Raw genomic sequence first — 13225 nt, forward strand, 5'->3', positions numbered from 1 at the left:
TATTTAATCGAGGTGGAATCCAAATAGTCTGACTCAGACTCCACATGTTTCCCAATATGCCATTATGCCCAGAACCCTGCCGTTATTTCTGTGCAGCAGACAGAAGCCAGACATCAGCCGGAGCGCCCCTGGGCCGACACTTAAAAGCAGTGTCTCAGACACTTGGCAGTGCCCTGTCCTGCAGCAGAGGCCAGGGGGAGGCCGGACCTCCCCAGCACACTGGCCTGCTCACAGGTCCACGACCCCAGGCCCGCTGCCATAAAGCCCCCACCTCTGGCCACTGGAAATGGTTCATCTGGATATGGAGTGGGCTCATCAGAATGGGAAGATTTTTTTTTTTTGGGGGGGGGGAAGACTTTTAAAAAGCAATTAGGACAATAACAGCATCTAAAACTGTATTGAGCATCTACTGTGTGCCAAGTACTTTCTACACATAGCTCATTTACTCCTCATAAAATCCTAAAACTCTCCTCCCATTAGGGGATGTTCAGCAATTGGCCAACTCACTGCAGTCATGAGGGCCAGCACTTGAATTTAAATCTGTAACTTTAATACATGTTTCTCTATAGGAAATTTAGAAATGGTCAATATTCACATTTTTACACTCTTAGTATCTTTTTTAAAATTAAAAAAAAATGGACTGGCTTTGTAATCTGCTTTTTTTGCATTACTAGATTAGAACGGTCTATGTCTCTCAAGGTCTCCATCACCACCATGTTTAACGGCCATGTGGCATTCCCATGGGTGGATGTACCATAGTCTATTGTCCAGGTCTTTATGTTGGACATTTGGGTTGTTTCCATAAGAAGACACTTCAACTCGGGAGAAACGTTGTAACCAGGGTGCTGAAATTTAGCAAAACAAGCGGCAACATGGGGCAATCAGCTCTGCACAGATGACATCTGTGGCAGAAAGATCCAAGCGTCAGGCATCAACACAGTTGACATACATTTATTTCAGGTGCACACTTTTGGGGGAAAGGGCTTTTACTTATATGTGCAGAAGACGAGGTAAAAACGTCTCTGAGATTTACCCAGCTTGCTCCTTAGCCAGAGGAGCTTGATCCCTTGGCAATGAGGCCCCAATGTTCTCCAGAACGCCCTGTTATCTCCCTACTTCTGGTTCTGAGGTGACACACCAGGTCAATCTAGCTAAAAGCCAGTGCTCTCATTCCTCACCATGATGTAGTGATTAAGAATACAGACTCTGGAACCGGCCTACCTGGGCTTAAAACCCGTCTCTACAGCTAGGGGGTAGTGTCATTAGCTCGCCAAGGCCTTGGAAACCAAGTGCTGGAGATGGACGAAGCCTGGGTCCCTGAATAACCCACCCAGCAGGTTACGTTGTGACCTGTCCTGAGTCCTTGAGATGTGAGGCTGTGTGCACAGTAGCTAGCCTACTCCTGCCTCAGTTTCCCCATGTCACTAGACTGTTATGAAGATCAATGGATTATGAGTTAATATACTCAAAATGCTTAGAATAGCTCCTGGCACACTGCTGTGTGCATTTATCTTTTTATTTTTTTATTTTTTTTTTGCTGTGTGCATTTAAACTGACATTGGAAATACCTCGTGAGGTCAGACCCCCTCTCCAGCTTGCCAGCTAGGATCTGCCTCCCACGGCCACCCCAAAACAAGGGTGTGGGGGGGGCTGTTGGTTCTGCACCCCCAACTCCATCAAGAATATTGACCCCATAAAGGGTCATTTCCCCCAAACCTTCATGACTTACGACACCGACCAGTTATGGCTCTTCTAGCTCCCAGGAATTTCCCTAAAATCTTTTAAAATGTTTTTCTGCCTGAAATCCTCTTTTCGGAAGCAAGTTTTTCTCCTCCTTCCTGTGAGAAGTTCCCAGTAAATGGGTAAATGGGTAACTCCGTCCCGGGCAAGAGCGTGCATGTGTTCTAAAGCTGCCAACACACTTCCCCACAGGCAATGAGTCAGTGAAATGCGGAGGGAAGAGCTCGGTGAAGTTCACGGCCGCTGGCTCGGCCAGGCGCAGCTCCCCTTGTCCCCTTGTCCCCCTTGTCCCTCCGGGACAACACTACTCAATCAACAGCTCCGTCGGCTTCCAACCATAAAACTAGGGACTGATGATCCGTAAATTCAGAACTGGTCCCCCCTCCCCAGCTAATTACACATTTAACTACTTTTTAATCAGTAAAAGGTTGCTTCTCTCATACCCTCTGCTATGCCTTTTTGTGTGTTTCTTCGTGTGTGTGTGTGTGTGTGTGTGTACACAGGCCCTTAATGAAAACTGACCCTCCACAGAAAAATGCAGAGATGGAAGTTTCCCGTAAAATTTTAGGGGGTTCGTGGGTCTTCAAAGGCAATCTGAGGACCCTGACATGAGCAATTACTAGTTTAAAAGTACCCAACAATTTCAGAACGATGCTGACAACACTTGAATATCAAAAAGCAGCATTTAAAAGCATCTTAGACACCCGGAAAATGTCTGGAAGCCTATGCCAGAAACCCTGAGCCGGGCTCTCTCTGAGAAACGAGACTGGGCTTCTGAGATGAGAGGGAGATTTATCTGTTTTCATTGGGGAGCCCTTTACAGTGTGTGAAATTAAAAAAAAATTTTTTACCATGTGTAAAATTTTTTTTCTAATTAAATCAAGAGTCAAGAAAAAAGTTATTTAGGTTAAGACCTAGACACAACCCACTGCGACTGTCATTCCTGCAACATGGGGAAGGGACAGGTCACCAATGCTAAAAAGGTCCGCTTACCTCCTCCCAGAGCAGTGGGGCCCTTTTTTTCTTTTTTAGAGATTATCATCCAGCTTTATTCACCAGTTACATATGATTTACTCTCAAAGGCTGAGAATGATATAAAAATATGTTCCTAGTTTTGAGCACAAATGCAAAGGTAGTTTTAATGAACATATTGCTTCCTAAGGTGACCATCTGAAGATATAAGTTCTGGTGTTCTTTTAAAAAGAAATCAGTCTCACTGCTTTATAATTTTGATATTTGAATTAGTTATGGTCAGTGAACATTAATCACAACTTTGAGAAAATAAATTTAAAAATATTAGCTGGTGGAATTGAACACACAGTTCCTAAGATTATCTTGAAATATTTCAAAATCAGATTTTATAGTTTCAACTCTCTAGGAAAAAAAAATGGAGAAAATCCTATCATTTTATTCAGATTCAAGTTCAAACATTTCTTTTAAACCACAGTTCTCAGAACATACTTTCATTGCCAAACTCTTTCCAAGGGGTAGGGGTGGCGTGACGCTGTTTCTCCTGGGCGTCCAACATCCAACATTAAAGTGCCAAGTTGAGGGAGGGGGTTATTCATAATCTACCAGGTCCCTACACAGGAGGAGTTGGGCAGTTCAGGGGTGTGCGCTCAACCCAGTCTGCTCTGAGCCCGGCCGGGGGTGATGAAGACAGTAAATGCTAGAACAAAGCTGGAATGTAGAGGGAGGACACGCAGAGGAGGATAAACAGCCTCCCACCACAACCCTGTCCAAGTTCAAGGAGAGTGGCTCGGCATTTATCAGGTCGAAGAGCGTGTAATTGCCTTTTCTGTGGGCAAAGGGGCGGCCGGAGCCCGGTATTTCCTTGGCTGAGCTGAGCACCACTGAGGCTGTGCACGGAAAGCTCCCGGCGCTGGGAGTGCACACAGCAGGTGCTCAGCAAGAGTCAGTGCACACAGCAGGTGCTCAGCAAGAGTCAGTGCACACAGCAGGTGCTCAGCAAGAGTCTCCTGCTCCCCTCCCTGGATCTGCAGCCCGAAACTTTGGCCACTTGGTAGGAAGATCCGCTCACCAGACACACCAGGCAGTCCCACTCCAAGGGATCTGCTCAAGAGAGACGGAAAACGTTTATGTTCATATTAAAACCTGCGCGTGAATGTTTATGGCAGCGATCACCCCAAACCAGAAACAATCCAAATATTCTTCAACAGGTGAAGGGTCAAATGGATCTACATTTGTTACATCCGAGCAATGGACAATCCCAAAGCGTGATGCTGGGTGAAAGCAGCCGGACTCCAAAGGCTTCCTACTGTGGGATTCTATTTGTGTGACGTCCTGGCAAAGGCAAAACTCTAAGGATGCCCAACACCAGTGGCTGCCGAGGACCAGGGGGGCAGCACCAGGGAATTTGGGGTGTAATGAAACTTTTTAAGAAAGATTTTTATTTATTTATTCATGAGAGACACACAGAGAGAGGCAGAGACACAGGCAGAGGGAGAAGCAGGCGCCCTGCAGGGAGCCCGATGGGGGACTCAGTCCCGGGACCCCGGGATCATACCCTGAGCCAAAGGCAGATGCTCAACCGCTGAGCCCCCCAGACATCTCTAATGAAACTTTCCCATATCTTGATTGTGGTGGCAGTTACACACCTGTATGCGTTTATCAGCACTGGAGAACTATACATGAGAAAGGGTGAGTTTTCCCGTTTGTAAATTTAGAAGGATGTACATGACATGATGACATAGATGACACAGCGCTGGGAGGGTGGCGTCTTAGCTCGGGCTGCTGTAACAAGCACCACGCACCGCGCGGCTCTACCAACAGACATAGGCTCCTCCCCGCTCCGGAGGCTGCAAGTCTCGGGTCAGGGTGAGGGCCTGCCTCCTGGCTGTGGATGGCAGGTGGCCTTCAGGCTGTGTCCTGGGTGCTCTCTCTCTCTCCTCTCCTCCTAAGGGCACTAATCCCATCATGATAGACTCCCTCGAGACCTCACCTAAGCTAAATTCCTCCCAAGGCCCCGCCTCCTAATACCATCACCCTGGGAGAATGAATTTGGGTGGGGACAAAAACACAGCCCGTAACAAGTGGCTTTCACAGGTGCAGACCAGTGAGCTGCTGTGTTTTCACCATGTTCACCTCTCAGCTTTTTCAGCCTGGGAAGGGAGAATCAGATGCTCAAAGTTAAAATCATCAAAGGACCACCTGGACCAGGGGCCAACCTATGCAAGCCCTCCAGAGCTCACAAATACCCTACCTCCCAGTCACCCTTGGGGGAGCCACTACAACCCCAGGGGATTTTTTAAAAAAAGAAAACATTTTCCTCTTATTATAAAACGAATGCTTCTTTATTAAACAAACATTAATAAATCTAGATTAACAGAAAGGATATGAAAATCACCGATAAGCTCGCCATCTGTGACTACTGATAACATCCATGGTGTTCAGACTTTCTTGTGTTTTGTAAGCAAACATACTTTTTTCTTTTCCTTTCCTCCCCTTCCCCTTCCTCTTTTCTTTTCTTTCCTCTTCTTTTCTTTCTTTTTTCTTCTTCTCTTTCTTTCTTTCTTACAAAAATGAGATCTTACTGTAACACGGCTTGGTGACCTAACTTTTAAAATGTTGCTATATAACGAACAATTTTGCACATCATCAGAATTCACTGAAACCATAACTTCTAATGGTTGAGGAATATTCTGGTATGTGAAGGACTCATCATTTACATAACTAACCAGTCGTTTATGGCCAGACACATGGTTGGCTTCTAATTTTATTGCTATTTTTAAAAATAACAGTATTGAAACCAACCCCTTACACAATCGTGTTTCCTCTGGATAAACTCTTGGTATTGAAACTGCTGTGTTTTTTTAAGCTTTGAGATGCATTTCAGACTGTCCTCGTCCCCACCATGAGCTCATGAAAGATAAGCACTCTTTAACTTAAAATTTTGAAACATTTAAAACATTTAAAATTTCATATATGAATGATGGTATTGGGTTTTTCAAAAAGATTTTATTTATTTATTCATTCATAAGAGACACAGGGAGAGACAGAGACACAAGCAGAGGGAGAAGCAGGTTCCCCATGGGGAGCCCAATGCGGAACTCGATCCCAGGACCCCAGGATCATGACATAAGCCAAAGGCAGACTCTCAACCACTGATCCACCCAGGCACCCTGATGGTATTAAGCAGCATTTTCTTTAATATGATGAGGGTGAATGTTGGGGTTTTTTCCCCCATGTGCTTACTGGCTAAGGACATTTCTCCTTCTCTGCCTCCCCCGCCTTCTCCTTCTCTTTCTTCTCTTTCATCTTCTTTCTTGAGCTCTGACCTCCAATGCTTCTTGATGTGATGCAATGACAACTATACCACAGCATATGTGAAAATTTCTTGCCATAAAAGTTTAAAACTCAACCAGCCATGAGGTGAAAAGCAAACAATGAAGACATCAGCTTCATCTCTTCAAATGTATCAGTGCCACGGGAGACCAAACACACTTTGGGGACTATCTTGGAATAAAGGAGACTATCAGTCACCTGTTGCGATGAGCACGGGGTGTTGTACAGAAGTCCGCATCACTATATTGTACACCTGAAACTATTATTACACTCTAGGTTAACTACCCGAAATTTGAATACAAACTTAATAAAAATAAAATCAGTGGTTGATCCTGATATTATGGGGACTCTTGAATACAGACAATTAATTAGAAAACATTGGTGTATCATGGTTACATTTCTTGATTGGTTTTTTTTTTCTCTTCCCCCCACCCCTACATGCTTTTTGGCCAACAGCATCTTTTCCTTATTCCATTTCTTTTGTTTGTTTTTTGTTTTTCCATTTCTTGAGGGACTTTGGCTTTTCATACTAAGTGGAAAAACTCGGTCTGTGTTTAGAAAACAGCCCCTTGTCCACCCCCTGTTGCAAATGTTGCTCCAGTGTATCATCTGCTGTACTGAAGCTTTTTAATTTAATTTAATTTTTTTAAATTTTTTTAAGCTTTTTAATTTTAGGAGCCTAATCTATCAACCATTTTCAGTCATTTATTTTATGATTTTACTTTTGACTATCATCCTTTAAAAGCCCCCTCCCAAAAGGGGCTCTAGTAATTCTACAGTGGGGAAGTCTTACAGACACCACTTTTAACCAAATGACCAAGGTCAGCACCACAGGTTGAGTCATGTTGCTATATATGAGGTAAATCCCAACATGATGCAATGATAAGGATACTTCACCACTGTCGTATTCTTTCCCCAAACCCCAAATCCCAGTCTAATTATGAGACATCAGACAAACCTGAAGTTAGGGACATTCTACAGAATACTGACCAGTACTCCTCAAAGCTTTCAAGGTCACAAAATTCAAGAATACCCCTAGAAACTGTGATAGGCCATGAGAGACAAAGGAGACAGGACAACTGAATGCAGTGTGGTGTCTTGAAATGGATCCCAGAGCAGAAACAACAACAAAATAACCTGGTGAAATCCAAATAAAGTCCACCATTTTGTGAGCGGTAATTCGAATTCCTCAGTTTTGTTATGTACATGTTAGGTAAGGTAAGCTGAGTGAAGGATATAGGAAAGCTGTATGATTTCTGCAACTTTTCTATAAATTATAACATTATTCCAAAATAGAGTTTGGGTGTGTGTGTGTGTGTTTTTTTAAGAGTTTTGGGGCGGCCCGGGTGGCTCAGCGGTATAGCGCAGCTTTAAGCTCGGGGCGTGATCCTGGAAGTCCGGGATCGAGTTCCACGTCGAGCTCCCTGCATGGAGCCTGCTTCTCCCTCTGCCTGTGTCTCTGCCTCTCTCTCTCTCTCTCTCTCTCTCCCTGTGTCTCTCATGAATAAATAACATATTAAAAAAAAAAAGAGTTTTGTTTAGGACAGAGAATGGTCTAGGCAGAAAAGTAGAAGGAATAGAAGAGAAAACCATCATAGTTCATGGCTGTGGGTGGGGGTGTAGGAGGCAGGTGGAGGTGGGCAGTGGTTCTGGTTCTTTACAACTCCTCCATTGTTTGGGGGGAGGAGCTGGGGCAGAAGCAATGGGTCTGGAAGGGGAAACTGAGCCTGAACTCTAAGGAGTCCAGTATTTAGGAGACTCCAGTCTTTAGAACTTTGAAGGCTGAGTGTCTTAGTTTAGCCTTGATCCTGTAGGCAGTTGAGGGAGTGGTAAAGATTTTACTTCTTTATTAGATTCTTGATTTCACTTATTTGTGTCCTAATTTACTAATTCCTTGCTCCACCCCAATGAAATGTCAGCTCCACGAGAGCAGGGACCATGTCTCCTTGATGTCTCCCAAACCCAGAACACCTGGCCTGTAGAAAAAACTCAATAAATACTGGCTGAATGAATGAGTCTTACTTCCAAAATGACTTTTAAGAAGAAATTGTACAAAAGGTTTCTCCCATCCCATCCTTCACATCTAGTATCTGCCCATGTGAATTAAGCTCTTCTCTATCTTGGGGCCTTTACTCAGGCTGTTGCTTCTTCCAGGTGCCCCCTTTTCTGCTGCTGACCTTCTGCCCCTCTTCAGATTTCAGCTTAGATTCAGCTTTCTGAAAGCCCGTCCTTGACACTCTAGGTCTGGGTGAAATTTCCTCTTCTGGCTCCTGGGCTACCTCATCACTGTCGGCAGAACTGCGATGGTGCCTTTACAGCCAGCTCCCCACCCCCGCCCCCCAGGCTGATCAGCCCCATCTGGGGGGCGGGAGCTGGCCCTCTAGCTCACCCTGGCACACAGAACATACCGGTACGTTAGTTAAAAGTCACAGCTTGTGATGAGCCAAAGATAATGTTCCCCCACCACCATAGAAGAATTTGCACCTGTCACTATTTGAAACCAATGACCCAAGGACAACTCTGATACATAATTGCTATCATCCAAACTGCAGTTAATTAAGACATAATATTTGAAAGCGTGTTTTATTTATTATTTTTTTGAAAGCATGTTTTTAAATCAGATCCTCCTCTACCACGTGTCAATGAACAATGCCTATACCCTAGCCAGTATGGGCATACCTCAGAGATCAGGTTCAGTTCTAGACCGCTGGAAGAGAGTGGATATGGCAATAAAACAAGTCAAATGAATGTTTTGGTTTCCCAGTGTATACAAAGTTATGTTTACAACATACTGGAGTCTAGTAAATGTACAACAGCATTGTGTCTAAAAAAAACAATGTACATGCCTTAATTGAGAAGTCCTTTATTGCTAAAAAATGCTAACCATCATCTGAGCTTTCGGCAAGTCACGATCACTGATCACAGGTCACCATACAAAGTAATAAGGAAAAAATCTGAAATATTGCAAGAACTACCAAAATGTGACAGGGACCCGGTAGTGAGCAAATACTGTTAGAAAAATGGCACCAACAGACTTGCTGGACACTAGGTTGCCACAAATCTTCAATTTGTAATAGACACAGTTTCTACAAAACATAATGAAATGAGGTATCCCTCTGCAAGCCCAGCCAGTAGGCGTGGGGAAAATGTAGAACAAGGTTAAGGTAGGTAAATTCTCTCTCTCTCTCTCTCTCTCTCTCTCTCTCTCTCTCTCTCTCCCCTCTCTCTCCCGGACCAGATATGGAGAGGACAAAGTGGCAAAGACATAAAATTCACCAAGAATTAGAGCCACCTGGTTCTACACCCTGAATCAAAGAAACAGCAGAACCTTCTGGAGACAACCAGAACTGTACATCCTGTGAGGCCACAGTCTTTAAGAAAGGAACTCACCTACCACGGTGAGTCCTCACCCTGGATCTGCCAGGATTTGCCGGGTGACCTTGGGCCCATCACCTCTTGGATGCTTCCATTAGTGAAGCTCTGGGGACATTAAAAAAAGAAGAAATGCCAAAATGGACTTACCAATCCTGTGATGGGTTTTAGATGCTGGCATTGAACAAACTAATATTTTGTGCACCGTAGCAATATAAACTGAGCCATTAGCATGACAGTTAATGGGTTTTATGATAAACATGAATTCCTAGTGTACATTAACAATGTGGCCTGTGGGGGACGTGGGCTCACGGTGAGTGTGGGCTTCAGGCCAACAGCTCTGACACTGACTTTGGCACCTCATCTGGAGAGCTGTCAGGGGGCTACTTTTAGAGGTCCTTGAGCGTGTGGCCGGAGAGCCCACCTTCCCCTACTGACTCTCTGTTTTCTGGCCTCTGTTTCTTTTCTAAGAATTGAGGTGGCTAGATGAGCACTGGTTTCTAGCCTGTTGTTTCATTTTGTTTTTAAAGCCACAGAACTTTTTTAAAGGAATCTTTCACACCCCGACATCTGGAACACTTGTAAACAGAGCTTCCTTCCAGCTGGCCCTGCCTCCCACCACTCTGTCCCTGCAAACGTCTGACTGCTTCTGGGACCCGTCCAAAAAATTCCAAGTTTCCCAGGATCCCAATATAAAAAGCAGTGGACCGTTACGCCATACACAAAAATTAACTCACAATGGATTAAAGACTCGAATGTAGGACTTGAAGCCACAAAACTCCTGATAGAAGACAGGAGCCCTAAGCTCCCTGACATTGGTCTTAGCGATGTTTTTTTGGATCTGACTCCAAAGGCAAGGAAAACAAAAGCAAAAATAAACAACTAGGACTATGTCAAACTAAAAAGCTTCCATACCACAAAGAAAACCTACAGAATGGGACCTAAAGAAACCTAAAGAAAACAAAATGAAAAGAAAACCTACAGAATGAGAGAAGACATTTGCAAATGATATGTCTGATAAGGGGTTAATACACAAAATATATAAAGAACTCACACAGCTCAACAACAGAAGAAGCCCACAAAGGATCTGATTAAAAAAATAAACAGATGATCTAAGTAGACATTTTTCCAAAGAAGACATCCAGATGGCCAACAGGCACACGAAAAGATGCTCAACATCACTCAGCCTCAGAAAATGCACATCAGAACCACAATGAGCTATCACCTCCACCTGTCAGAATGGCTGTCATCAAAAAGATAAGAAATAACATGCGCTGGCAAGGATGTGGAAGAAAGGGAACCCTTGCGTACTGTGGGTGGGAATGTAAATTGGTATGGCTACTGTGGGAAAAAGTACGGAGGTTCCTCAAAACACTGAAAATAGAACTACCCTATGATCCAGCAATTTCATTACTGGATACCGATACAAAGAAAACAAAAAACACTACAAACAAAATCCACGACATGGAAACAACCCAAGTGCACATCATTGGATGAGCAGATAGAGAAGACTCGACATAAATATCTATATACACAAAAAAGTACTACCTAGCCATAAAAAAGAATGAAATCTTACCATTTGCAGCAACAGATCTAGAGGGTATTAGGCAGAGTGAAATAAATCAGGCAGAGAAAGACAAACACCACAGGATTTCACAAATATGTGGAATCTAAGAAAGAAAACAAACTCCAGGCTCATGGATACAGAGACCAGACTGGTGGTTGAGAGAGGGAAGGGGGCTCGGTGGGGGCAAAATGGGTGAAGGGGATAAAGAAGGACAGACTTCCAGTAATCAAACAAAGAAGTCAGGGGGATATAATGTATAGCATGGGGAACACAGTCAGTAACATCTTGTTAACTTTGTCAGGTGGCAGATGGCAACTGGATTTGCTGTGTGGATCATTTTGCAATGGATACATATGTTGTATACTTGAAACACATAATATGGCATGTTAGCTGTACCCCAATTTAAAAAAAAACAACAGGGCAGCCCAGGTGGCTCAGCGGTTTAGCGCCGCCTTCAGCCCAGGGCGTGATCCTGGAGACCCGGGATCGAGTCCCACGTCGGGCTCCCTGCATGGAGCCTGCTTCTCCCTCTGCCTGTGTCTCTGTGTCTCTGTGTCTCTGTCTCTCTCTCTGTCTCTCATGAATAAATAAAATCTTTAAAAAAAATAAAAATAAAAAAATAAAAAAAAACACAACAAAAACCAAACCAACGGACAGGAGCAGGGCTACCCAAGGTTCTTACCAGGCAGATGGAAATATATTTATCTGGTGACTCAGTGCATACCCGCACCCAGAAAATTGAGATGAACGTTTCCTTGAAGAATGCATCTCCTGTCGTGAGATACACGCTGTTTTCTAGTCGGCTTTCTTCTATTTCACTTTTTAAAAGCCAGTGGAAAACTACGTAACTGATTTTCAAACCCACTAAGTTGCTGCCCACAGTCTGCAGGCACTGGCCTAAGGGATCCTCTGAGGTCACTTCTAGCATTGACAATTTATATGGCATTACCAAAGCTGTGACCCCATTAGAGTCTGAGAGTTGCCAGGAGACCCTGTCCCAAAGGTGACCCAGCCTGGATCACCTGAGTAGGCAACTCAATTGTCTGCCACTGAAACACTTGCTGTCCAAGAGGCAGGGCTTGGAGACAAGCAAGCCAATACAGTACTGATTTTCCTAGGAACCCACACTTGCCACCCCAGTGCCGAACCCTGGGGAGATTCAGGGCAAGGGTGGTAGCAGTGGGGTGGGAGCACTTGGCTGGGTTAAAACCAACACAGCAAAAAATGAGAGGAAACAAAGACATCTTCTTCCCTTCTGTAATCTTTGGATCACACCCATGCCACCTGGATGCCTAACTTCCTCCGTTTCTAAGAGGCTCCCTAAGAATTGATTTTTGCTTTACATTTTGTAAACATGCCCTTCCCCACACCACGGCAGTGCGGACAAATGGCCCCCTGAAGTCCCACGGAGGTGAATAATTTGCATGGCGTGCGAGGATTTTGGTTGCTGGAGGGTTCTGACAGAGCCACAGAAAGCTGGCCTCCTGAGTCATCTCCAGCCATCGGATGGTAGAAGTGCGTGAGACTGACAGGTAGGAGCTGGGCGTGCTGTCACACGGGGAAATGCACGTTATGACGACGGACTGAAAAACCAGGGTATGAAGTAGCAGAGCAAGCAAGCGAACAAAAAAAATCTGTGTAAACACCCATCAACAGTGGTTGCCAGCATATCGTGATGTTTTCCATCCAAGTTTTCTATGATGAGCGTGTCCTTCCTTTGTAATTTTGGGGAGAAAACAACCTTAAATGCCTGTATGCTTAGAGGAGCAGCAAATAATGTCGGTTAATCACTAGCTTATTCTCTGGCCTTAATGCCAGTTTGAGCAGATAGAACTTGAAAATGTCAAGATATATACTTCTTCTTTCATTTTTTTAAAAGATTTTATTTATTTATTCATGAGAGACACAGAGAGAGGCAAAGACAGATGCAGAGGGAGAAGCAGGCTCCCTGCAGGGAACCCGATGTGGGACTCAATCCCAGGACCCCGGGGTCACGGCCTGAGCCAAAGGCAGACGCTCCACCACTGAGCCCCCCAGGTGCCCCAAGATATATACTCCTCAATGTGCACCCGTCTTCCAGGTCCCTCAGCATTTACCCCTCCTGGATACGTCACTGTGGATGTCTCCAAAACATCCAGTGTGGAGAGTAGAGAGAAAGAGGCTCCTCTGATTTCACTGCTTTGGTTTATTTTCAAGAACCATCCTTGAAATCAGGAAACAGGAATGTGTGGGAAATATCAG

At 44.4% G+C, this 13225-nt stretch overlaps 1 protein-coding gene across 3 annotated transcripts in view; it reads right to left on the reverse strand.

The window, feature by feature from the left end:
* The window catches only part of TMEM51 (transmembrane protein 51), a 55815-nt gene that overhangs the window by 39015 nt on the left and 3575 nt on the right, over window positions 1–13225 (reverse strand). Inside the window, exon 1 of one of the 3 annotated variants that reach the window (XM_072828260.1) lies at window positions 9436–9458. The exons of the other annotated variants lie outside the window; for them this stretch is intronic. The gene's annotated coding sequence lies outside the window, so the exon portion shown is untranslated. Of the gene's footprint in view, window positions 1–9435; window positions 9459–13225 lie in introns of those variants that run through there. 3 annotated transcript variants of the gene reach the window in all.

This window comes from Canis lupus, chromosome 5 (genome assembly GCF_048164855.1).
Source record: "Canis lupus baileyi chromosome 5, mCanLup2.hap1, whole genome shotgun sequence".
NCBI lineage: Eukaryota > Metazoa > Chordata > Mammalia > Carnivora > Canidae > Canis > Canis lupus.